Source organism: Colletes latitarsis, chromosome 3 (assembly GCF_051014445.1).
Source record: "Colletes latitarsis isolate SP2378_abdomen chromosome 3, iyColLati1, whole genome shotgun sequence".
In the NCBI taxonomy this organism is placed as follows: domain Eukaryota; kingdom Metazoa; phylum Arthropoda; class Insecta; order Hymenoptera; family Colletidae; genus Colletes; species Colletes latitarsis.
The window spans coordinates 38,361,722-38,386,225 of NC_135136.1; the positions used below are offsets into that span (position 1 = coordinate 38,361,722).

The window sequence follows — 24,504 nt, forward strand, 5'->3', positions numbered from 1 at the left end:
TTAAAATCATACTATATTTATATTTTTTGTCAGGTAAACCAGCCAGTATATAAATTAAGTAACTAAATAAAACACGAAGTGCTAAATAAATAACTCTGATTGATATTAATATTAAATGTGAAGTTATGTTTGTTCTTGTTTTCACGTGAATTAAAGATTTTCATTTATTAATAAAGAAGACTGTTTATATGATCTTATTTTAAATTATTATAAAATCCTGTAAAACACCAATTGAGTTAAAAAAAAATTAGGTGAAGTAAACCAAATAGAATAACGCTTCGAACGTAATGGAAAAAAACCTTCACAAATGAAGTACATCGTTAAAATCGTGAATGATTTAGAAATACATTGCAATATCTATAATCTTTTCAGCTTTTACAACCTTGCACCATGTTAGTCACGAAATATCGTACTTACCAGGTGTAATTTGTCACGAAAAATAGATAATACATTTTTAAATGTTCTTGCATCGATTTACGCATGCTGCGACTTCGTATACCTTCCGCATATAAAAACCGAAAGTGTAAATACAAACTAGCACGCTGAGAACTCGATACAGGAAATCATGAATTACAAAGTTAGTCTTCTTCTTCTCTTTGTTTCTTTTATTTTAATGTCTGGCTTCATGGTGGATCCGGTGGAAGGGGTAAGCAAACATTTAATACATTTTGTACGCAATTATTAACTCATTCTTTGCAACTCAACCTTTAAAGAAATAATCTTTATATATGTGAAAACGTTAAACGCTTGCATAAACTAGTTCTCAATTATATATTCAAATATTTCGCACTAACAACCATAAATGTATAATTTTTTAAGGAACCAGCTAAATGCTTATATAGGCGTTGTTCAAATGGGAAATTCCGTAATCAGTGCAGGGTATGCTATTATTACCATTTAACTCTACTTTTAAAAAATGCAATTCATAGTATGATTATTATTATTATTATTATTTCAATTTCACTTTTTAGAAAAGATGCTAATTAACGAAACCGATTTCATTTTCTGGCAAACGCCGTCGGCATCACCATGGGGACTATACGATTCGGATATTATAATTATTGCAAGCATTATAAACATTGAATGTAAACAGAAATAAATAAAATACTGTACTTTATCGGTATACATACCACGTGTTGAATCATTTACAACAAACTTGAAATTTTTTAAAATTTGAAACAATCAATTTTTGCCATTTATCTGTTAATATTAATTCGTAAGTTAAATACGGACGTTCTACGTCACTGAATGTAATGGATATTCCGATAGTATTCTAATATACATCTGTGCCCTATATTTTCACCGTCCAAATTAAAGGCAATTTCTTAATCTTACCTAAGATAAATGTACCACGTAATATTAACCGAAATATGAAAACATCTACATTATACAAAATATGCAGAGTAAAATATACGTTCTATCCTAACGACGAAACAAATTTCAGCGTGACTCCCACTTTATTATCTGTTTCCTACGAAAACATGCATTTGCATGAATATCCGGAGTCTAGTTATTACTTTCTACAAACTCGTGCTACCTTGGTTTTGAAAAACTACACTTAAACGTGAAACTTGTCACGTAAAATACACATAAATTTCTAAATGCGCGCGTACCTGTCTAGATATACCATAACTTCGAATAGCCTTCGTGTATAAAAAACTAAAGAGCGAGTACAAGTATTTGTCTATAATACACATGTTGAAAAGTTATTACGAGAAACAGCGAATCAAAATTAGTCTTCTTCTAGTGTTATTGTCTCTTATTTTGATACTAGGACATTTCGTCATACAAAATAGTTGTCAAATGAAGAAAAATAGAGATAGTCTTCATACATTCTACGGACAACGTGATAAGTCAGTCACGAAAAACTGTACTTATCGTTAAAATTCGTCACGTAAGTAACATATTATACATCTAAACGTTCGCATATCTACCTGTACGTGCCGTAACTTCCAATACCTTTCCTGTATAAAAAGCGGAAGAACGAGTACAAGTGCACAGTTCATAGTAAACACGTCGAGAATTCGATACGGAGAACCATGAATCAAAAACTTAGCATTCTACTACTTCTCGTTTCAGTTATTCTGATGACTGGAATTGGCATGATACCGGTGGCAGCGGTAAACTGAAAATTTCCTTTCAATATAGAATCTTTTATATACAATGTTTTAACTTAATATTGATTTAAAGGAACCATCGATATGCAAAAATTTAAAAAAGAGTCAATGCAGCAGTATGAAATACCGTAACATGTGCAAGGTATTGTCAAAATTAGTTCACGCTGTTAACTTATCTATTTACAATTGGTAGCACATTAATAATATTTATGTTCAACTTATTTTTCAGAGCAAATGTTCCTGAAGGATGCAAATTTTTGACAGATAGCGACAACACTACGATAAACATTGCTGTGAAGAATACTATAAAATGTAAAAGGGAATAAAATTCTATATATTATTAGCACATTATCTCTTGTAGTTTCACTGTTCTTCTCTAAACTTATGAGAATAGGAAAGTCACCATGTTTCTGACATACAGTACTCCTATAGTCATTACTTCCTTAAATTTAATATCCTCGAAAAGAGTAAAAATGGTTTCTGATGGTGCATTATTAATTTGAATAATGAACTACCAAAGATTTATATATTCATGAATATTTTTTAAATGTTCTTAGTGGTTTCAATATTCATGACGATAACGCCACCTGTGTTAATAGAGTTTCTAAATTTTACCGATGCAAGTCCTCCTTCGAGATTCAAGATTTGCAATGATATAATTCTCCGCAATTTGTTTTAAGTATTTGTTACGTGTAATTAAGAAAAAAATTTTTCCCTTGCCAGGAACAGTATGAAAACGGGAACTGAATTTGAATTTATAACCGGATATAAGCACAAATTGTCTCGGCTTAAAGTACACTCTCCTAGAGAACACAAATTTTTATTATTCAAAGTAGTTTCTAACCCTTAACCAGAGACGCTTATACTTGCAACACAGATAGGCAGGCAAGCAAAATTCAAAACTCTTTTCTCTAAATTATTTTATATTACTTTAATATGAATTTCTTCAAAACCAAAATGTCGAATAATTTGTGGAGACAGGATACGCGAATTTAAAAAATTTCGAAATTTTTTTGCAAATTAGCTGCTCCGTTTGAGCACTTTTAAATCCGTCACGGTTTCCGCTGCAATTCTCTAAAAGCCTATTAATATTACCAGCAACTATTATCCACGAAACGTACCCACGCAATCAGTCGATGTTAACTTCGCGTACCTCGCGTAATTACGTATTCATTTCCCGCGAACGTATCAATGTTTCATTTCTCTCGGCGTCGACCCGCTTTACCCAGTTTCCATCGCTTCGAGGGAATTCGGTACGCGACGACCGACTTTCCGTCGCGCGATGCGGCAAATCGCAACCCCGGAATAAGGAAGATTACAAGCTGCATCGGTACGCGCCTAACATCTGGTCTTAGTTTCCCCGGGTATATTACTTCTGTTTCCTTGAAAACGTCGACGTGGGACGTACGAATGCGAGACGGTGCAACGCGCCGCGAAAGATTTTCATGAATATTCTTTGGGTTACATTAATGCGCTTTATAAATATGTATTAAACCCACGGATTTTACTATCTCTGACAAATTAAGCTTTCCAGCTGCCTTAACCCTTCTCGTTTCACCTGGGCGGGGCGTTGCCGCCGGGAAAGATGCAATTGGAATAGTAATTTCGAACCGCGATCTCCATCGCGACGTTCCCCGTCGCGCCACGGACATTTAATATTCTACACAATGAATTTATATTTTCTATTATATGGCAGGGGATCGAGGATTACGCCACTGTCATGATTTCCGACGGATTAAAGTCTTCGGACACGGCTCATCCCGTCCTCGAACCAAAAGTTACCGTGTTTGTAAAAAATTACTAGCTGCATAGATCTCGGAGGTGAGTAATAATTGCAATCGTCTCAAATAACTAAAATTAAGGGAAAATAGAGTCTCGTGTTAGTGTTGAAATTTAAGAAAATAATAGATGCGAGACCAGTTAACTTTTGTTTTAGAGACTGAAGGATCGGAAGGTCTTTAAAATAAATTGATAAAATTTCGTGTAACTATTATTGTTCTAATTTTCGTGGGGTTTGTCCGTCAAATGGTAACAGACAGGCGATTTGCAGTTAGTTTTCAGTGCCATTTTTTTCTGAAGTTATTTGTAAAATACGCAATAGGTTCGTATAAAGGTATATCGTGGAATATAGGGCGTGTATTTTTGCAGCATACGGGCGTCCATCAACAGTATGAGAAAAGAGTGACGACAATAATGTATTCCATGTATATTCACGTTGTCACGTATTCCTATGATAGAACATTGTAAAGTGACACTGGTAATCTTTATTGTACGAGATTGCTTACTGTTGACGGAATTTTTAGTATGCAACGCAGACATAGATACGGTTTTAACAATTCGAGATTGATAAAACTATTTCGTATAGATGATCATGAACTGTATATCGCGTTTGTTTTAAAAAAAAAAAACGTTATTAATATTACTTTCGAGCAACGGAAAAAGGACGATTTATACTCAATCGAATCTTCGATATTTATCACGTTTAATATTTTATGCGAAAGTTATTATCTCATGAAATCGTCACATAAAAGTTTCTGTATTTTACGACTTCGTACACGATGCAAAGTATCGTCTAGTTGTATATAAAACGTGAAGCGAACAGAAATATTAAAGTATTCAATTCGATTTTACTTCCCCCATTTATTTTCCTATCAGGATGGGTTCTTTCATCTTCCGAAGAAAAATATTTATTTCTATAATCACGATTTATGTTAACACGATTCCATTGAATCTTCATTAAACGTCACTTGCTTATCATCGATTAGAATTTATGGAAGTCACACACATAAAGGAAAAATAAACACTGCAGTGGCACCGTAAATAATGTTTCTTAACTTAATGCTTCTACTGTTGGACCGTTTACGACCTTACAAGTTAATGTTATAGCTTATACGTCAGACACGAAAAATTATTTTTACTACTACAATCGGTGCATAAAATCCGCATTGTGTACCTAAGTGCTCGTGAGTCTATTTATACGTGCCATAACTTCGAATACCGGTTGCGTATAAAAAGCTGTAGCACAAGTGCATATGAATATTAAATGTGTCCAGAATTCGACACGAAGCAACATGTACAGCGCATTATAACTCTTTTTTCTATTTTTTTCCTTTCAGTTTAATGTCAGCGTTTCTCCTGCAAACAGTGGAACGAGTAAATGGTAAATTTGCTTTTCGATGTTTCAATTTTTAATCAAATATCAAGCAATCCGAAAACGTACATTTTATTCACCATATTTTGAATACTGTACATAATACTAATGTTTACTATTATCTTAAAATATTTGCCGCGAATTATTATCATGAATTTTAATTTGAAAGATTTTTTAACGACGAATGCACTCTGTTCAACTCGAATTGATTCGTAATCGATAAATGTTCACGCGAATAAACGAACGGAATAAAGTAAAAAAATTATATGGCTAGTCGTAGCACAAAAAAAACGGTTTATCATTTTTATATGTTGGTTCGTTATAGAATGTTTAACATTTCATAAATTTACATGTACGCGATACACGGGCGGTAATAAATAAATTCCGCGCCTTCTACACGCAACGTATGTCGTTCGTGTACATCACGAGCATGTCGATGAATGATAAAAAAAAAAATTTGATAAACATAGTAACCCACGAAATGACAAAAAACAATGTTCGTTGTTTGGCACGCGAGAAACTCGAACTGCACCTGTTTTATCTTCATTCGAATACAAAAATTAAATTAAATTCATTTAGTATATCTATTTGATAATGTAAAGCGTCTAGCGCATAAAGATTTTACTGCACATAATACATAAATTTTTGATGAAAATTCTGCTGCTTATTTATTTCGCGGACTTTCACATTAATTTGAATTTAATAAATTATCAAAGCTAATGAATGGAAAATTTTAAAACATTCATTCCCAAAGAAACAGAATCAATGTAATAGTATTAATTTGTCTTTCTTTGTGAATACAATGAAGCATGGAATTCATACGATTTCACAAAATGCAAAGATGAATATTACGACCTCTCGTATAAATTCTCATATAAATACATATGAATTTATATCATATCGTGTAATGATACAAAATCTAAGGAATGTAACTCTATGAAACTGACGCTCGAGGCAATTAATTTCGAACATATCTTGAAATTGACTTATCCACGTATTTAGAGTTTAGTATAAATCGTTTCTATTTGCGACATTAAAGCAATATTTCATTCCACATTCTATGAACTCAAAGCAACTAACCATTTCGACGTATTAGCATGCCGCTGGCATTCATTGTTGCTAAAAGGTGGGCTGGGGTTGGTTTACCTAAATGCAGCACTTACTGGTTCATTTTGTGCACAGTATCATTACAGTGTGCCCAGGTTATGCGTCCTAATATATCCGGTAAATATTCATACACGAAATGCAATACTGCTTGTTCCATAAACCGAGATTGCTATAATTAATTTGGCAATTTATCGAAACGAAGATACTTTAAAAACGTAGTTCGTTGCATAAATAATACAATAATATTTACATCCAGCACATCGATTTAAACCGAATGGCCTTTAAGCTTGATACGTTTATCATTAAACGATAATTAATTGAGTCGAGAGTTAACATTCTCCTTTTCTATTTTTCCAGCGTTTATTTTCAGAACGACTCTTTCAAATAACTCCCCGCTTTCGATCGTTTCGTTAAAATAATGACTTAGCTGGAATTTCATGAAGATTAAATAGGAATTAAGGGGACATATATAACAGACAGATCGCTAAATCGCGATAAATCTTCGTTACAAAGTTTTACTTGACTTCAGCCCGCTAATGAAGGGTCATTATCCGGTGGATTCATCCGGTGAAATGAAATTTTCATAATTAAAGGAGGCACATTACGGAGTATAAAAACGGACGAAAGTTGCGTCTGAAAAATTCACTCGGGTAAACAAATAAAATAATTAAAACGAAAGGGAGAGAAAGAACGAGCGTGGCGAAAATAAAAAGTTGACAATGCCCGTGCTTTACTCTTTCGCGTAACGTGGCGATGAGAGATACGAGGCTAATGCTTGAAAAATATTCCGCAGAGTCTACCTTCAAGAAAGTATCTTCAAATTTTTCTTCGCGAGCTTGTTTACTTTTAGTACAACATTTTCACGGACGCAGGAGTTTACAAATCGAAGATTTACGTAAATGCACTTATCGATTTCCGTTGGACGACAACAATCGTTAATACCGTTACAACGAAATAATGGAAAAAGAAAATGTAACGAGGGAAAAACGCTGGAGCAGAATCGAAGCGTCGTTAAATTTCCTGAAATACTATTAACCCGCGTCTCCAGTGAATTTTTTCGCTGGCGTGTATGTGGCGCGATTTAAACGCGTTTACTCTTTCCAGTTCAATCGAAATATCCATTACCGAAAACGAGCGCAGGACCCGTCGTTCGATGAATAATATACCGCTTTAAATGACGCTATAAACGATGTCCAAGATATTTAAATCGAGAGAGCTTAAATAATTCCCCGCTAACGCAAAATTCATGTAATGTACAAATGAAAACGTTTCATGTCCAATCATTATGCTACACTGGAGGTACTTTCACAATCGTCCCAATCGGTAATCCACATAATGGGAAGTCGGAGGGATTGACCCAGGATGGAACTTTTGGAGAAGGTAACAGCGACGAGCGAAATTTGACGCACTTTACGTATTTTAAAATAATACAAAATTTCTAATTTCTTCTCAACGGGACGCGATTTAAAATGCGAACCAATATCCGCTTTATGCATCTCGAGTGTATAGTAAAAATTACAGCGTGGATCAGTTTCTCGGTGGTTCCGCGGCATCCAGAATGAAATTATTTCATTACCGAGAAAAATTGCTTCTTCAAAACCGACGACTTCCTTCCCGGCGGCTTAATAATCGCGCCAAATTTAATATCACGTTCCCCGCTCTCCATCTGATAAAGATCAAAAGCATGACAAGTTTCAGCCCGTCCGGGATTTTCATTACACTAAAGCGCTGCCCTTTGTTATTAACACATTATCGCCCGAGCACCTGCCAGCTGGAGAGGATTACCTTGATAATGCGTTTTCTCTATAGCTCCCACCTGAGTAACATAACACGTTCTCTGCCGAACTTGAACATTCTCACGCAGACCCGCCATCGTTAATTATTACCGAGCAATAATATTCCCGCTGATCTTCTATATCTTGATCAGCGTGGTTCCAAGGAAACGATGACTCAATTTTCGCTCATTTGTAAACGGAAGCCACATAATTACTGTGCTCGAGGATCCCGTTTCGAGTGTTCTTGAGATTTTTTAACATCGATAATGACATTTTACGATGCAAGATATTTACTTGGTGGATTCTATGAGCTCGTCTGTAATTGATATTATAATAAAATCTTTTATATCGAAACCTTTGTGTACCAATTTTCATGCATATCTGAGAGCCCCTATTTTTAGCCATATTTTCGAGATTTCAGGCCTCGATATAGTCGTGCTTGGACCGATGGTACGCGACACAGTCGATACCGAAAGCGTGGGAAGCAATAGCGCGCTCACCAGACTAATGGAACACGACAATGATGGTTCCGATCGCATCGAACCCGATACAGAAAACTTGACACTCGCTAAACTCCGTTCAAACGATCCCGGACTAACGAGACACGATGAAGATAACCTTGAACTCGCAGAACCAGATACCGACTTCAATGCAAACGGTTTGGTATTGGATAGAAACGACACGGAACCTGCGAGATTTCGCAAGGACGCTGTTAGAACCTGATACAGAAGATCATCGACTCTTGGGATCTGACACAGACAACGGGATCATACGTACACCCATAGACTGTACTAATGATAATAATAGGATACGCTAGGGACGACTTGGGATTCGTGGTAGCCCATACAAACGACCGCGGGCTCGTGGGACACATTGCAGATGACTATAGCACAGAACAGTGTGGCCCAACACAGACAATGCGTGATGCATGGAGCCCCGATACATGTGATCAAGAGATACCGCAGCTCCAGGGAGTCCTCCACCAGCGAAAGTGTTTCAGTATCTTCCGTGGTTTTGGGGATTCTAAGTGTTTCAAGACGTTCACGGAAGATCTTCGGTATCTCTGACCCGTGTACCAAAGGTGACAGGTTAATTATTCGAGAGCGACTGAATTTTGCCAGGGTTCGTAGAAACAGAAGACACTCGAACGCTTTGAACTAAAACATTGCTATCCGAATAAAATGTAGAGTCTTTAAAGCAGTGGTGAGACCAGCCTGGCATCAATTATCGTCGAGACATTGGCTTGTTTGGGTGGAGGGCACACGCAGGTGAAATTGGCGGCGGGTCTTGGCAAGAGACGCGACCAAATCTAATTTATACAACGGCGTGTAGGACCCGTTGGGCACTCTCAATCTTTGGGCACGGTTTGCTGGATTACAAATCGTTCCGGTCGGCGATGCAGACAGCCGGTGGCCCCCGCCAGACACGGACAGCGTTAAGGTTTACGCTTGGCCCAGAAACGCAGCAAGCAGCCGGAAGGAAGGCGGCCCGCGAGTAGCAAAATGGCGTCAGATGGATGCCCCCATTAATTAGCAGAGTACCTTAGAGTTCCTCCCCGTAGCTCTATCATTCATTCGAGTCACTCTTGTTTCCTGCGACTTATCTTTCCTCCGAGCGTCAAATCGCGTCTCGTTTCAACTGAATTTATACCGTCGCCGCGGAGGAAGAAGCTGTAAAACACTGCCGCGTCCGGGAAGCGAGAACACGAATGTACAGTTTGTCACCAGGTATCATCTGTGCTCGAGATTTCCAGCACCTTTATCGCTACTATTAATGGACAATCGTGTCGGGGCAATTAATCGTTCCGTTCGATGCGAAAAAATGTTAACGTTTCGATGTTTTTAGAAATATTTTATAATAAGACAAGAACACTTCTTTCAACACGTTTAATAGACACCGTGGTACGTCCATATTAAATATATTAAATTTATCCCTTCGAACGGAATGCAGATTTATATTTGTATTGGGAAGCACCGGAGTTGGAAAATTAATTTTTATCCATGGTATTGTGAACAAAAATCAAACCCGAATATTTTTATTACATGCTGTATTTAATATTGAAATTAAAAAGTAGAGGTAATGAAAATTGAAAACGGAAAATATATTACTGTGAACGTTTCATTTTGTGTATTAATTTTCTAAGGATATAGATATAATCGACCACTTTTTAGTCTCTTTTTGATGTGAAAAATGTTTCATTACAAATGCACGTTACGAGAAATTTAATAGGATACATAAATAAAAGAATAATATAAAATTTATCGATGGTATTTAAACAGTAATATTATATAATAATTGCGTGGCATCAAATATATCAAGTTCTGCGTAAATTAAATATATTACGATAAAATTGTTTCAATTTTATACAACATCCTTTTATAAAATTTATTTAATATGAATGCAGGTTATAAATCAAATATTCGTTGAAAAAATTAAATATTATATCATCGATGTGCACGCACGATTTCAACGATATGAAAATTTCAGATTTGGATCGTAACCAATATAAAAAATTAATCAAAAGTCATGTCAACGCGCTACACATGCGGAGAGAAACAATTTTCAATCATAGCAATCGAAATTAGGCACTTTCCATGTAATGTTTGACAAGATATACGAACCGATATAAAATTCTGAGCTGTGCACAGCTATTTTTATGGTCAATATAAAATAACACGTGTTCGACTCGAGCTTATCCGAGCACGTTTGTATAATGTTACGAACGCCAATATGGCAGACATTGGAATTGCCTTGTCTCGTGGAATATTCTATTCAATAGCGCGCACATCAAGATATTCTACTTTCTAGCGGCTTTCATTGCGTGTCAATTCCGCTTGCCAATCCCGTGTACGTTTCATACATAATGAATATCAAATCTCGGTTCGGCAGTTCATTTTTTATTTGCTTCGGGATGGTACCTGAATGTTTCATTACGAGCGTCTGCCGTGTCGAGAAAATGACGCGCGTCAGAATATCGGAGTGGCATAATAAACTTAAGCTTCGGTACGTTATTTGTTCGAATAATTCGATCGGACAGTGCGCGTCATAAGAAAACCGACACACTTTCGCGACATAATCTTCGACTCTGCGTCACTGAAATACGCTCGAGTCGTTTCGCATCGGTGTCGATCAGCGACAGATTTAATATTTCATCGTCCAGAAATTTACGGTTGTCACGTTTTTACAGGGATATAACTTCGCGGCCGTTTCTTACGATATACGTTGAATTTTGGCACAACGTTGGCGCGCAACCGTGTCTTTGATCAGCGGCGGATCGCTTTGTAAACCCTCGCGGCCACACGAAATTGCTCGCAGATTTAACGAGATTATTTTATAATAAATTTCCATAACACTCGCTGCAACGGCCCGTTAGCCACATGTTAGATGGCATTATTACGTGAACCTTCGGGCAGTTTCGTAACTACCCTATGTTTATTTAATAAGCCATTGTGTCCCTCTGGTTAAGAATCAAACGTCGTTACCCTTTGTATCAAAGGACGTTAATGCGACGACTCGACGCGAAGGTATTTTCCTGTAGAAAACTTTTGCACAACTGTCTCTCTCCGAGAGTTCATCGAGTAAATTGGAAAATTTAATGAGCCCGGCCCCCTTCCTCCCCCTCCTTCCCCCGACATTGTTCCTCATCCCTACTCCTTCTGCTACTCACCGCGTCTCTTTGAAATTAATTAGTTATACGTAATTCGATCGCTCGCGTTACCCAGCCTGGATCCGTCTAAATCCGTCGCGAAATCTAATTACTCCGGGACGTCAATATCGGCCGATTATTCGCTGTACGATTTTCGACGGCACGGCCGGGTACACGAGGAGAACCAGAAGCACAATTGGCAATGATAAACGGCACGCGGCGAGTCACGAACCGCCGAGCGAACGATAATTCTCGGTCGTCAGCGAATCGATAATTAAAAGCAAATCACGGGTGCGGAATCGACCGTTTACGTAGACTGAATATTTCGTTCTGTTCTTAACGCCGATCTCGACGTGTTCCTAGCAAACGTCGCCGCGATCCAAGGTTTCCCAGTGGCAATGATCGTTTCTAAGCGAAATAATAACGCAAATTAAAATTGAATAATCTGAAACCGTGGACATATTTACAAAGATGATGTGGAATTTTCACGTCGCTTCGAAAGATACAACAAACAGTTTAAACGTTTCAAAGATCATAGCCACTTAAAAAAACTGGGATTTGCTAATGGCCGTAACGTCCGGTTATCGCAAGAGTTGACAGAGAAGAATTTACTGGGTCAAGTCTCTGCGTGCGGTTCGCTTTCAAACAGAAACGAAAATGATTCGTTTTAAAAGTGTTTGATACCGAGGGACGATGAATGGATTCGGTACGAAAATGGAGGACGGGAAAGGAATTGATTCGTAACGTGCAGCTCCAGTTAGCAGCTGCTGAAGCAGGCTCTCGTGCAAAAATGGTTCTATCGACCATTGGGAATTATTAAGTAAGGTCCTACGAACAACCTAAAATATTGCACGAAACTTGATAAATGAAAAATATATATACTACTTGTGAACTTCGTTAAAATAGATAAGGGAAAGAATGACTCGAAAGACCTAACTACCGCGTTGTACGAGGGTTATCCATAATATTGTCCGGGATCGTGCGAATGAAAATTTATATCGAGACACTCTGGGCTCGGTGGGCGCTTTTCGCGCACGTATCGAACGGTTCTGTGTACACCAGACGGCGACATATTTTTTTTTGCCAGGTCACGTACCGAATTATATTTTTATTCGTTTCGGGTCATCGCGTCGCGACGCGTCACGTTCGGGGGTTCCCCTAGCTCTGCGCCCGTGTATATTAGGGTGGTCCTTACTTTTTCGACCTGGGAATTTTTTTTAGACTCAGCCCTCGGAATAAATTCCGATACGTCAAAAAATATTTCCAGCGAAACATGAGCTCGATCGGATAACGGACATACGTGACTAGCGGATCGCTACATCCTAGACGCGGGAAACGTATTGTTATAGATGTTATTTAGTGTTCATATTGTTACGTGTTGTTTAATGTTTACCCAGTATGCAGATTTATGGAGATTGGCAGTTGTCGGATGTTTATCGCGCGACCAGGAACAGAAAGAGAGTTCCCCTTGTGACAGTGAGGAGCACGGACATGTTTTGTTGCTTGAATAAATCTGTTATCTTTATTACGTGTATTGTGCTTTAAAATATTGCGCCTCGTGCGAGCACGTGACGTGTAAACTATCATAGTATTATTTTTTCTGGAATTTTGTCACTATTAAAGTCTGTACACACCTTAGAACATAAAACATTTGAACGATACAAGGAACTTTTACTATAGGAGGATTTTGTAAGTTAGGGTTTCCAATAATAGTGGCCAACCATGGTCAAAAGTGATTGATCATATTCCTAGTACTCGCTAATGATCGGCAATTGAAAGGATTAAAGGGGGATTAAACAGGTTCAACAAGTCTTCGTCGTTTCAAACTGTACTCTAGTTTCTAGTTTCTATATTAAGTTATGAAATTTTGAATCTGGACCTTTCGATAATATTTTCGGAGGATGCAATCAATATTTTCTCGAAAACTCTATGTCTTGTTCCTTAGTCAGGGCGTGTGTACGGTAATAATTCTTCGACAGATCATCCTGCAGAACTATTAATTCGTGCCAGATTCTCTTTGATCTATTACGGCTCACCATTACAGAAGCATTGTCGTGCTGGGTTGCGCCCGATGGCCCGCCAGTCCACCGAAGATATCGGAATTCCTGTGGTCGGTCGCTCCGATAAAATTAATACCGCCATCAAACGTAATGTAATTAAAATGTAAATTCAAGCGTGAATCATGATCCCGTTCCTCCTCTCTCGCTTTCTCTCTGTCCAGAATACCGCGCGTTCTCCGTGCTGGTTATTGTTACGCGTTAACCATGGCTGGACGTCGTGTTTGAATTGGATCGTTGCGTCGATATCTCTCGAAAAAGTATCGCGAAAGGGTTGAAGGCTCAATGAATCGTGAATTAATGGACGTATCGAAGTTACTGCAACCCCGAGTCTTCGTCGTTTGAAATGCAAACGGAACAGAAATCGGTTAAATCGAATATGGCCACTCGCTGTATTAATCGTTGAAGGACGATTAACGTCGATTGGTTTTGTCAATTTTTACAGTTCATTGCTCTACGGTAATATTTACGTTGGAAATTTTTTCACATGAATGATCCTGACACTTACATGTTGCCATTGCGATACAAATATATTGAAAATTATAGTGCAACTTCATTTTTTAAAGCACCAAACTGAAATATAAATTTTTGAAATTCAACATGAATTCCATTTCCAGAAATTCAAGGCAGTTCCCGAATCGAAATGACTCGTTTAATACGCGAACAATACATTTTCCAAATTTTAATATTCTATAATGACTGCCTCGTACATTGATCCTGTTCGTTATTACGGGACAGGAAAATTGCAATCGAATTTTACAAATTTTTTCTCGTGATCGAGACAATTGGAAAAATCGCGTCACGTTTGCGTGTGTCCATAATCTGTTTGCGTTTGGAACGAACGATTCGATAATAATTTGCGTCGCCATACACGTTGGGAATACAATGATGGCTACCATTATGACGCCGTTTGGTGTCGCGTTGTTTTAATTTTGGCGCGTTAGCTGGTTACTTCGTGTGTCCCGATACGAGTAAAAATGCGGTACGCGATTGTCGGCGTGATTTAATATTCTATTTCCTGGGGAATTTGGGAAGAAAAATAGCATTCTCGTTGATTTTACGCGCGCTGCAACAACAATTGCTTTATTGCGCCCGTAAACGGATGAATTTTAATGCCCTGATTTCATTATAATCGTACGAAACCAGACGATATGCGTTTTCTTTAAATATACTACAAAATATTGCCGCGCGAGGTATTTCATAAATTAGTCGAAGATAGTAAGTTAATTTGAATTCATAATACCAAAGAATAAAACGTATACCAATTGCGACCCGTGTATACACAATTTATTATACAAATTTTTTTCGAACGCTTTCTAAGCTCCTGTATTTATTTTTTATTTCGTAGAACGATATCGTCGCATAAAAGGTTTGTCACTATATCCGTAAACTCGCTGATTGGCCGACAAGGGAGGCGTGACGGAGTTGATGGACAGCTATCGTATCAAAATGCATTTGTTTGTCAAAACCTTGCGCGCGTGCCATTTTTTCCATTCAAATTTCACGCATCGTCCTGGACAGTTTAATACCATCGGATCACCCGGCTGGAATAAAGGGAATAACCGTTGAATAGTGTTCGTACGAAATAAACGAAACAATGTAAGGATTTAAATGAAAAAAGTTAATATAGCGAGCCCGAAATGACCAATAAGGTTTGACGAAAGTTTTAAAACATTAACGCGTTTTTCGCGTTGAATCGCACGGTGTTTTATTCGCCGACGCAAACTTGTATTAAAAATTTACTTCGCTTACACCGTACAAATTCAACCTGCGAAGCTAGGTATTAAAGTTGCTGGAAACTAATTAATACTTTGCCAGGAAGTTTAATACATTGACCTAATTAATTGCCTGTGCCACAGCATGCATGGAATTATAATTAATAATATCCATTGGCTAACAATTGTCGATCCATCGTTTTTTCAATGATCGAACGATTTAAAAATTATTTACCGTCTTTTTCATCGTGTTCGATTCTCCATTCTTACATTTTCGTGATTAAATTCGGATTTTCCAGGATCGCGTATAACGTGCAAGAAGTTAGAAAGAAGGAAAGCTTAAACTATTTATCCCGCGTAAGGTGTATCGGTAATCTTGTTAACTCAGCTAGTTTCTTTGAGCCCAAAAGGGGCGCGAAGTCGACAGGTGAGTGACGGTGGGTCCATTTTATCGCGAATTGCCACCCACCGACCTTTTCCTCAGACCTTCGCGTGCAACGATAATTAAAGGTGCCGTCGGACGCAAAATGTTGAAATCGAGCTTAGCCACGTGGCGGCCGGAAATACATGCTTAACAGGCGTATATAATGGATGCGCCCGGGCCACGAGTGATTTCGTGTTACGGAGATTGATTGCTTTGGAAAGAGTCGTTAATGATTATCCCTTCCGCCGCGATTAGCATGCATCTTCGATACAATGAGATATGAATCTTGTTTGCTACTCTTTAGTTCAACCTGCATGCACGAACGTGCACTGTATGCATAACAGGATGCTGTGTAATGAATTACTGCTACTAATTTCGGGAGCGAATAAAACGTTTCGTAATTTTCTTCGACGGATTGCAATATCAAATTAATTTCACCAGAATCAAGAATGAGTTGACGAATGCAATTGATAGTAATAATATTTATTTTCTCAGAAAGTAGTTAAAAAGAAATTAATGCAGAATATATCGCGTTGCATTTTGTTACCAGTTATGATTCACGTTTTAGAAATATTTATATCCGAAAAGGACCGTTTCCGTTGACGAAACGTAGTGCTTTCATATTATTATACGCTTCACGATGATAGTTCGTCCGACGATAAATCGTCTTTATTTCATTAGAGCGAATAGCATCATTCAACGTTTTAATCTTCCCCGAGTAAATCCGTTTTGAAACAGAATCGCTGATGATTCGCATGCTAGCTGGTTAAGAGCAGCTCGACAATGAAGTAATTACAGTTAAGCCATCATCCGTATTGTCAAGTATCAGGAAACATTTTGAATGACTCTGTTGTTGCAACGAGATAATACCTAGTCTATACACAGGGTAACTGGCAACTTTGCTCATTGTTCGTGTCATCGATCGGTCTCGCCTCGGACGTTTAACGAATACATATGTATCTAGCATCCGATGTTTCCATTACAGTCGGCGAAAGGGATTATCGTGGCTCCGATGAATCCTATTCGTTACACGCGAGTTCGGGCAAACTTTAGCGGAACGAACCGAATCTCCGCCGAGTCAGTCTGCGTTTAAGGATTATTTTTCGTGCACGAATAACTTGCCAATTTGAACTTTCCTAATAACGAAGTTCGAATCATTTTTTCCTTCGTACGCGTTTCCATATTTTCACAACGACGCGACATTTCGATATATCAGGAGTACAATGCTCTTTCGTTAAATAAAATGAAAACCTTTCATGCAGATGTCTTTCACGAGATACAAGCTGAGAACCTATAATTTAGTGGTGCATCCTTTTAAATAAGGTAAATTATAGCGGTACTGCGTCTTTTCATAAGCTGGAAACCTTTGTGGAAGAATGTCTATTTGTGGCTGAAAGCCGAAAGCTTACAGCTTCCATGTCGTTTGTTATGTGAGTTTCATCTTACGAGGTAAAAGACATTCGATGGTTTGAATACCTCTGGTTTCCCCTATGGCTCGCCTTGTTTCTTTTAAATATTTGACTTGCTGTGCGCTGAGCATTTCTGTAGCTTGTACATCACTAGTCAAATTATCTAACTGAAAAGGTATTCCGAGTAACTTTTCGGGAATTTTATCACCGTGGAACGAAACTATATTAGGTCAACGTCGGATTTATTAATTAACAGTAACAACAATACCTATACAACGCAGGTACGTAGGTGGTTCCTAATTCTGACGACGGTTGACGCACAGCGCACCGTACCAACTGTGCTACAATACTAGGCAACGACTTGCGCAAACACTTAGGGTGTTCCCAGAGTGTACGTTTGTTTAGTTACATTCCCGTGCACATTGCCACGCGAGAGAATAGTTGCTTATGCCCGCATGTTCCTACTGAAAATACACATGCTCGATTATACCGAGCGTTAAACGTGACAAGGTACGGGCACGGTAATTGCGTCACGCCATTACATTTAATTAAAAGTTCGCCCACTAATTTTCCCGAAGAAATTCGATTCTTCGAAAATTCCCTAATACAGTATATCTTGCAAGATACGCCCCAATTGTCCTCCCCAAAATTTATTATTCATTTTAGAAACGTTTTTTAATATGCACTTGTACAAATAAATAGTGTTAATTTGGTCATTTGGATTACCCTCGGTAATTAAATTCTCAGGAAATTTTAAAAATGTTTCCAGTTAATGTTGAATCCTCCCCTGAATAAACTATCCCGATATCTTCGGTATTGCAAACGTTCATAACGAGGAGATTGAACAGAATCGAAAAATCGTACCGATAGTCCTCGCGAAACGATTTTGTGCAGGCTACGCTTCAGTTGGTTCGTTAAATCGAACTGGGTCGTGAAAATGAGCGTTCAAGCAGGGAGAAGAGGACAGGACGCACACTCGCGTCATCGTTTTACCACCCTGTCGGATGCCGTGGACGTTTCTAATCCCGCAGACTGATGTCGTAGCAGTTTCAAGGCTTTGCGCGTTTGCAAACGACGTCCCGTCCGGTTCAGCCATTGCTGTTTCGACGACGCTCATAATAGAACCGACGCACGATGGTCGAAAATTCTACACAGACAACCAAAATGATAATCTTCATATTTCTATTTTCTCATACACGTGTATCTAAAATAATATTGCTCAATCTCAAGTATACTAAGGCGTAGCAGTCAAAGGATTTAAACTTAGACGAGAAAATGAAGTCAAAATCGAAAGAAAACATTACAAAGATAATTCCAAGTCATTGATAATTTTAAAGGTATATTTTTGAAACCAAGAAATGTTTTACTGGTGAATATTTTTGGAAACCCTGACCATCGTGCAGTGGTTCTTATTGGATCCTTCGAATTTCTTCGACCGGATATCCGTGGAAAGGAAATCTATAGCGAGAAGAGACCCGTAATTCACGAATCAGGAATGGAAACGCGTTTAATGATGTAAATAAAGCGTAAGAGGAAAAAGTAATTCGTTGAGTGCCTGCTAAAGACCTTTTCATTTCCTGCGAGCACGACAGAGGGAAATTCTCCCGCAGTGCTGGGGAACGATGTCTTCGGTCGTTCCGCGTTTTTCTAATTAACGCGATAAACTTAATAAACAAACAAAATCTCATTTCCCGGTACGCTTTTCAGCGGGTTAATAAAAATCCGTATTTATACTCAGAGAGGTAGCTTAATACGTCGCTTTGTGCCTCGCTGTAATACAACGTTAATTGCATAAAGTTGCATCCTTTTCGTCAACTTTAAAACGAATTCGCGTACAGCGAAAAATGACGAGAGTTGATTGTTAATAATTTATTCTTCAAAATTAGGAAGCATCTAATGTAGTCGATTAAATATTGCTGCTTGACCGATTGTTATCGATGTTCAGAAGATAGACATTTTTGTTAAAATCGCCTCGGCCGCGTTATTAACAAACGACGCAGCGCGGTGATAACATTAATTCCTTGTATTTATGCATTTAAATATTGAATGGCCGCAGATAAATCAAACTTTAACAGGGAATTCGCACGAGAGCGAATTAACTATTTATTCGAGCAAAGTGGTCAAGTCTGTCGCGGTTTTCATGCTTATTTTATACCGATAGAAATTTGAAAACGTATGAGCAAACGAAACGTTCGAAAACTTTGCTTATTTCAGAATTTTTCAGAACAGACTACGGATCTTTAAACGCGAAGCAAAGTTTGAAAAAGAGTTTTCTTCGTAGCTTCAAAGTTTAATACGGAATTTGAACACGAGGAAGCCGTAACGGTGCCTTCTAATTAAGGCTGCTAATCGCGTACTACGAGACCACGAGAGTCTGCACATCTGAATCATTTGCAGGAGAGAACGAACCGGCGCCGCGGCGGTGAAGTTCACGATGATGAAGGTCGCGGTTGAAGGAATGAAAACTCATCGTGTAAAGACGTGCCGTGCGAAGATCGAAAAGGATGAGTCACAGTACGGTGCCGAAGACTTCGGAAGACACGAAGAAGGTCGCGGTACCGCTGCTGCCGCTGACCTTTTTCCCTACCCTTAGCTCGACTCGAGGAGTCGCCTACTCCTTCTTCTTCCGCGTTGCGCGGACACATTCGCTTCTTATAAAATATCCACGACGCCAGCTGCATACCCATGCGAAAGATCGCATAATGCAAAAATAGCAGCTGCGATCCGCGAGATTATTGCGCATGTCGATGGCGACATTACACTGATCGTTACTACGCCATCGAAACGCCTTTATCGAGTCGATGTTCGAAACAACAGCGTAGAAATCTACGGATGGGATCGGCGAAACAACGATTCGACAAGTTTCATCGATTGCACGTTCGCTGACTAAGTTAATTCTCTCTTTTATCTATCGTCGAATGCATTAAAATAGACTGGTTTTAAATGTAATTAAGGTTACGGATTTAACGGAATTGCGGTGTTATTATCATACAAATTCTCTAAACTAAATTTATTCGTACGTAGCGATACAATTTAATTCCTTTTCTGTGGAGCTAAATTTGAAATTGTTTAGAAATAAATTTCGTTGCGCAACGGTAGTATTTTTACGTTTCAAAAATTTTTCCGCGAGGTAAAAATATTTTCAACGTGCAACGTCCGATCTACGTGTCCTTTTATATCGAACCAGTCAACAAGGAAGTGTCAATTATTTTAAAAATAATGCAATAGCGATTTCTATTACTGTACGAATTTCATTTTGTGAGAAACAAAGTGCAATAAAATATGCTTGCTTCAGAAATTCAATACGTTAGTTTCAGCACTGCTAAAATCTTTTGATACCAATCTCATTATTTGGGGAACGAAATAATTAAAAAAATATTCACACTTACGCAACGCGAGTGCTTTACACTCTATTCGAATATTCGCGCTAAAACGAGTATATCCTATGGTTTCAAAGAATCACGATTCATTATGTTTCAAACGTTTGTGTAACGGTCTCTGAAAACAGCGTAAAATCCCTCTCCACGAAGTAAATATTTCATTAGAACCTGAGTGATTTTGTTACTTCATTACCGGTTCAAAGCATCCGTTACTTTTTTCTCCTACTCTTTCTCGCCGTGGCTATTAATTTCCGTAAACGAAACATTAGAAAACCCAACGTAGCGGGTCAACGCTTTAATTAAGTACGCCTATTTTATTCGTACAATATGGTCGCTGTAGCCGCGCAAAAAGAGTCTTATCGCGGCAGGATTAACGACGACTGTAATTAAATAAACAATTATCTCGAGGAGTTCTTAGACGGCTTCTAACACGTTACGACTCCAGCATGAAAATTGCTTCCGGCGAGTCGAAACGCAACTGACGGTAAAATAATTACTTTTTGTAAGCCATTAAAGTAATGGATCAAAGCAACGCCATTTTTCCTTGCAAATATTTTTCAAACGTAAGGCTTATCGGTCTTGCGAGCAGCATTTTTATTAACTGACGCCAATCAAAATTTATTTTAATCAAATAGAATAGTAATTGCATGCCAATGTTATAAGTTAATGAAACGTATGTCTTGTAAGCATTTTATAGTCAATGACGAATAATGGAAATAAACATTTTTGATCGTGTAATGATTTTCTTCGTATCCAATATGGGATATTAATTTTTATAAAAGCAATACATAATTACGACAAATAGCTACACGTTTGTCACGTGTCTTTTCTTACAGTTTTATACTCCTCTGCCTTTGTAATGTGATCGTAACTCCATGAATGACATATATTCTATAATTTTTAATTTTAAAGGCTTACTTAACTGCATAATTACTTTCTGAAGAGGATCGCGCTCCCCTGTGACCGAAAGGTTAAAACGGCTTTAAGTCTACAGCTTAATGGCACGTAATTTTGTACCGTTGCTCTAAAGACCAATAAAGACTACGTTTTTACTAAAAGTTAATTTAACTTATTAATTCCACCTTTTGCCACTATTAAATGGCCATTTTTAACGTCTTTTCTCGCTTATAAGTATAATCTGATTCTCCACACCATAGAGACGGTTTAAACGTTTAGTAGCACTTTAATCATTACATGGCTTATATTTAGATTTTTCATGCTGCGTTATTAATGTACTAGAATATCGAAAGATTAGTGTCTTGAGTAAATAGTAATGTCTATAATAAAATCAAGTGGGTCATAAAATTGAATTAATTGCCCTAGTATATAGAAAATTTGTTATACTTCTGACCATCTAACCTTTTTGTATTCTTTCCAAGTATAAAATGACCTGTAATTTTGTTTGAAAATGACTGATTCGATCGTAAACGTTTAAGATATCGAAGATTCCCCGTGCATCGATAACCATTACATCGACGTTTTAAATTTTCACTCAAGTACGTAATAAATTGTAAATGTCGTTACGTCTCGCAGCAGTGCCAGAACGTAGTTGATTCCCGTTATTCCTATCGCTCGTAAATCGATACAGAAGAAGAATAAAGGGTCCGAACAGGGGAATGTTCGCGTAAACTTGCAAACTTTCGTATTGTCTTTCAGCGAGTCGCGACGATTCACCGCGCGTTATAACATATTCACTCGAGTGTACGTGGTCTGTTCCAAAATTAATGAGATTGCTAGCTTTATAACTTAGGTTCACAGCCCTGACAACAGAGTGTTACGATCTGTAAACATTATTAAATAAACACACGACCCACGACACGTGAAAAACATTGTTCTCTTAAACCTACTCTAAAATTCTATCGCTGAAACGGAAGATGAATCGCACGGTTTTGCATTTTAATCGTTTTCGAAACGATTCGGAATTATTGAAACGAATAGCGACGGGTGGTAAAACGTGGATTTTCGAGTACGATTCAGAAACGTTGCGCCAAAGCATTCCTTTGGTATAAATGAAAACATTCGAAAAGCTGTGACCGGCCAACTGAATGCTCTGAAGGATGAAAACTTCCAATATGGCTTCAAGGAACGGAAAAAAACACTTCAATCGGAGCATGGCTTCCTAAAGGAACTACTTTGAAGTCGATCACTTTGATTCTTAGAAATGTAACGTATAAAAACCTCGATAAATATAATACGATATATGAAACCTTATCTTCATAGCATTTTAAACGATGTCGAAATAAATTCAACGACCTGATGTAATGTGGTTTGGCATAACATGATCTTGAATTCATAAATCATTACGAATCTGTTACCGGGATGTATGACCTGGTTTGAGTTTACGTAACGTCGACGCATCGAATTCAGACAGTTTCGTAATCATAACGGAGTAACAATTGTACAGATGAGCATTCATAATGTTTACGTTAATTTGCTTTTGTCCATGTTTCTTGGCTCGAAATTCTGCCAGAATTGGCGAATTCAAGATCGCAAACTCAATTTGTACTATTTCTAAAATTGCAATTTCTTGATTATCCATAACTCCAAAAGTAAGGTATGTAGGATACTTTTTGGTTACTTTAGTATATAGATTCAGCTTCTTAAGCGTATTTCTGATACATCCTTTATGCGTCGTATTATTTTAACGACGCGGATCGAAAGCTGAATTCCTATAAATATCGTCCTATTATTTCAAGAATAGATCGCGTACGGTGACTTCAGCGATCGCCCGTGACGTTCGACGTTTAACAAGGTTCATAATTTACAAAGAAACTTTGGTCGCGCGAACAACAGCCCCAACGGAAAACGATATCGCTCTCGTCGAACCGCGACCTGGTCGCTCGTAACGAGTAACTTTATACTCACAACATTTTTTTTCACTCATCCCGTCCTTACTAATGACGCGAACGTTTATAAATAAAAAAAAAGAAGTCAGAAACTTATCTGCCACAGCAGAAAGCATACGAGAGAGAGAGCGTTTTCCAGAGACGCGCTTGTTAGTTATTCTCATAATATGCAGTTACCACGACGTGCTTCTAAAGCCGAGTAAAACTTTGATGCCGTTCGCCTCAAAAGAAGTTGTGTACATTTTCTCCTACAAATTTCTCGGCATTCGAGCACCCTCGGGCACACCGGCAGAAACGGAGAGTACTTTCCTCTGTTAGAATAAAATTGTACGTAATTTCATAACCATGTGCCGAATGAAGCATTATAAATCACCGCTGTAAAATGATTTTCCTGGGTCAATTGCCTTACTTTAACAAACAGCTTGTAACACATTATTTTGACCACAATGCAATACTATTATACAGGATGTCTAAAATTTAATTAGTGATTTCTCTAACTGGGTCGCTAACAATCTATGAGGGTTGGTGTGAGCTTAAATACTAAACTAAATACTTATATACTCAATAATGAAATAAAGAAAAAAATATTGGAGATGGAAAAAGTGGTACAACCGTTCGAAGTCTAACAAGTGTAGGTACAACGAGTTTCCTTGCCCTCGTTTCTCATCGGGAGCAGGTAAAACATACGCGAGCAATTTCTCTGGAAATATAAAGAGGCGGGTAGCATTTCGGTGGCGTACGAGTGGGACGCGAGTGAAATGTCAGGACACGGGTTTCTACCCGGGCAAACTGTGTGCAGGTTGCTCGACATTTTACCCGCAGAGAACATCGACCCTCCCCCGCGCCATCGTCGTAATATCAAGCGTTCGGACAACTC

General features: G+C 38.1%; 1 protein-coding gene and 2 long non-coding RNA genes across 4 annotated transcripts in view; 1 reads left to right on the plus strand and 2 right to left on the minus strand.

Annotated features, from left to right (window-relative positions):
• LOC143340460 (uncharacterized) overlaps positions 1–24,504 on the minus strand; it is a 641,167-nt gene that overhangs the window by 135,000 nt on the left and 481,663 nt on the right. The gene's annotated exons all lie outside the window — the stretch shown is intronic.
• The window catches only part of LOC143340461 (uncharacterized), a 103,201-nt gene that overhangs the window by 55,951 nt on the left and 22,746 nt on the right, over positions 1–24,504 (minus strand). The window lies entirely within an intron of this gene.
• LOC143340732 (uncharacterized) lies at positions 1,977–2,465 on the plus strand. Its single transcript, XR_013079496.1, has 3 exons — positions 1,977–2,120; positions 2,191–2,259; positions 2,347–2,465. It is a non-coding gene; the product is annotated as an uncharacterized LOC143340732 (long non-coding RNA).